General features: G+C 37.3%; 1 pseudogene; it reads right to left on the bottom strand.

The window, feature by feature from the left end:
- Positions 1-2,564: 2,564 nt before the first annotated feature.
- On the bottom strand, positions 2,565-3,786 carry LOC114687040 (annotated as a pseudogene).
- Positions 3,787-4,006: the final 220 nt, after the last annotated feature.

Below are 4,006 nucleotides of genomic sequence, written 5' to 3'. Positions count from 1 at the left end.
CTCTGATTTCTAGCCCTCCAGGCATTGTCAGGCATGGGCTCCCTCTCATGGCATGGGTCTCAAGTTGAAATATGCATATCTTAAGCTTAAAAATAGCATACACATATAAGAAAAAACATGCAATATTTGTCTTTGTGGTCTAGGTTACTTCACTCAGGATGATCACTTCTAACTTCATCCATTTACCTACAATTTTATACTTTCATTTTTCTTAATAGCTGAATAATATTTCATGGTGTACCACATTTTCATTATCCATTCTTCAGTTGACAGACATCTAGGCTATTTCCAATCTCTGGCTATTATGAATAGAGCGGCAGTGAAGAAGGATTATAAAGTAAGTATCTCTGTAGTAAGATGTAGAGTCCTTTGGTTACATGCTCAAGAGTGGCACAGTGGGATCTTGTAAATATGTTTTTAGATTTTTTAAAAGGAAACTCCATAGCGGCTGCACCAGTTTGCACTCCCTCTAGGAGTACATAAGTGTTCTGTTTTCCCTGCATCCTCACTAGCATCTGCTTTCATTAGTTTTATTAATCTTGGCCATTCTGACTGGGATAAGATGAAATCTCAACGTGATTTTCATTTTCATTTCCAATATTTTTAAAGTATTAAATTTGTTTTGGTTCTCTTAGTCTACAACCAAGTCATAAGCAAAAATATTGAACAGACTAAGTTCTATAGATGCCCCTCTATTCAATACCTTTTATTTCTTTTCATAATATTTTTTTCTATTTCTCTTTTACTGAAAATAGATGTTTTCATACAATATATTCTGATTATGGGTCCCCTCTCCCAATTCTTCCCATATCCTCCCCACATCCCCTCCCATCCAAATTCCACCCCTTCACATCAGAAAACAGACATCTAAAGAATAATAATGAAACAAAGTAAGATAAAACAAAATAAACAAAAGTAGGATAAAACAAACAGAAGAAAAAGAGCCAAAGAAAAAATCACAAGAAACACGTATAGATGCAGACACACACACACACATGTTCACACACACACACAGAAATCCCATAAAATAAAAAAACTGGAAACCATAAAATAAACACAAAGGACCTGTAAGGTAAAAAACAAAAATTCCTGACAAAGCATTATGGAACAAAGAACCTCCAAAAATGCCATTTGTGCATATCTACTTCTGAGCATGGGGCCTGCTCTTAAGAGTTATTTGTAAACAAAACAACAACCACCAAAAAAAAGTAGTTTATATACCCAGTGAGACTCCACTGGAGAAAACTAATTTTTCCTTTTTGAGTGGTTATCAATTGGAGATAGCTCTGGGTTAGGGATGGGAGCTTATATCTACTTCATCTCTTAATATTTATTTATCATTTAATATTTGATAAAAAAAATCCCCGGGGATTTCTCTCCTCATAGAATTTATGATCAATTCACTGAGCAGAATTGTTTAGGTATAATTATCCAATTAGTTGTGAGCCTATATAGTTGCATTGTCACCTTTCTATTTAGTTATAAACACTTTGTAAAATGTCACATTCACTTTACCTGCCTACCTAATAATTTTATAAAGCAAGTAAAACACATCTATAAATAGTCATAAAAGAGTATGGTAGAAGTTTAGCTATACACTAGAACAATTAATGGTTGCTTTTCTATGCATTGCTTGAGGAGAAATGAAGAGTATACTTCTGAATGAAAAAAGAAAAGGAAACCATGAAGTGGTCCTGTAATGAAAAATATTACCTATTAGAATAACTAATAGTGGTTAGACATCCAAAACAATATGAGTCAGTCAGTGTAAGAAAAGTGTAGCAGGCCAAATGTCTATTACAGTTATTGTTAATGTTATGTATTGTTTTCTGTTCAATGAAATTTCCAAAGTAACTTTGTGCCAAAGTAATTGTGTGCAATATGCTTGTGTACTTTGTATATATGTCAAGGCAATATAACAGATTGTCTAGCTCTGACATATATAAAATAAAGTTCATAGTAAATAAGTTTGAGTCTTTAGTTTTATAAAAATGAGCATGGGATTGCTAGTAGGTAACTGTATTATTTTGTGACAAATTTTGCTCTTGGTCATACATGTGAGTTCCTTGTGATCACCACTTCTTTCTATTATCAATAATTTATATTTTGGTAACCAGTAATGGAGGCTTAATTGTATTTTCTATCTAGGCAACATTTTATGAGTTCTGGACTTTTTTTTGATCTTTTGAAACACGTTTTTTTTCCTTCAAATTCCTGGTTTAATAAGGAATTGTTTATTTTTAGAAAAAGATCCCAAACATCAGGCTGTTCACAATAATAACCCCGATGGTATTAACTTTAGAAAACAAATATTAAGACTATTACACTATTTTCCTGTAAGATGCATTTGACATGCCAACTCTCATTCACAAAAATACATGGTTACATTCGTGTTGAACAGCCCCACTCATGTGAGGGGAAACACACACCTGTAATGCAAAGCTGCTCTCAGGGTTACAAGTAAATGAGATGCCTCTGCAGTTAGGGAAGCAACTACCAAAATCATGGAATGGGAAGAACTGTACTCCCTGCATAACAAGAGATTATTTTGGAGACAGTTGATAAAAAACCATACATCATTTTATTGTTAAGTCAAAGAGGTATCAAAATTAAAAGCAAAACTTACAAGGTAAGACTTAACAAAACTACTAAGGAGCATCAAAGGAAGTGAAAATGGAACTAGGCGCAGGGCAATTATGAATCAATGAAACAGGAAGGATAAGGAGAGGGTGAACAGTGAGAATGTGCTGAAGTTCTAGGGGAGAGGATCTGCTGTTACTTTAATCTCTCACAAGCGCCTAGGTAAATGAATAATGGGATAAGATTTCTAAACTCCACTATGTCCTTAAGAGTCATCCTCTCCATCGGTGCTGTCTCTGTCATCCTCTCCTTCCTCAGTCTCTTTTTCATCATCCTTGATCAACTCCAGCTGGTCATTCCCCCGATCTTCATTGTCATCATCGTCCAGCAGGTCACCCTCCTCAGCAGAGTCATCTGCACCGGCCTCAGACTCCATCTTCACATTAGTCTCATCTTTTTTCACAGAGGCACTGCTCTGCTCTTCTTCAGACTTTTCATTCTTCATCTCTACTGGGGATGAGAAGGACAAGTCTGCTTGCTTGCTTTGTTCCTTTTCAAGTTTTTTCCAGGCTTTCCAGCAGAGAATCCACTTTCTGCTTTATCTGAGTCAGCTCCTTCTTGATGGCCTGAAGGTCATCATCTTTCAACTTTCCAGACTTGGATGAAGATCCCCATTGTCCACTCTTCTAATTGAATCCACTTTTCCCCCTTTGAGAGGTGTTTCCAGAAACGCACTGGCGTTTAGAAGGCACCACAGCTCGGGCAATAGGAGGAGGAGGAGGAGGAGGAACACATGCTGGGTAACTGTACATCCTATAATAATCCCGTTGAAAGTCATAGTCCAAATCAAATGAGGAACTGAGTAGAGGGGACGGAGAAGGGTGTTCTGGTACTGTTGCAGATCGTTTCACACCTCGGTTCACTTTTGGCTTTGCAGCCAGATTAATATCTAAAACCTGGCCAGCAATCATTCTGCCATCCTCTCTAGCTACAGCAGCTCAGGCATTTCTTTTGTTAACATATTGGACGAAGGCAAAGCCCCTATGCACAGAGCAACCCACAATTTTGCCATACTTTGAAAAGATTGCCTCCACATCAGACTTCTTGACCACAAGTGTATTGAGATTCCCAATGAATACACGGGAATTCATGGATCGAGGGTCTGTTTTGTTGATAACATTGCTACCCATCTCCTTTGATTACAAGGTCTCTCACAAAGTGTAGCTGAAGATCAAAAAAATCTCACGAGAAGATGGAGAGAGAGAAGAGACTGCCTCTCCTACTGAGGTTCTGTGCTGAGACGCCAAAGCTGCACCGGGCAAGCAGCTCACGACCGTTCGCTCGCCGTCTCTTCACAAAATGCTTTTGAAACACTTTTATCTCACCTTTCTTTTAGAGTGCTATCTCATTCTTTACAAGCCTTCAA

The sequence above is a fragment of the Peromyscus leucopus genome, chromosome X (genome assembly GCF_004664715.2).
Source record: "Peromyscus leucopus breed LL Stock chromosome X, UCI_PerLeu_2.1, whole genome shotgun sequence".
In the NCBI taxonomy this organism is placed as follows: domain Eukaryota; kingdom Metazoa; phylum Chordata; class Mammalia; order Rodentia; family Cricetidae; genus Peromyscus; species Peromyscus leucopus.
This window is presented reverse-complemented; position numbering and strand designations above follow the sequence as displayed.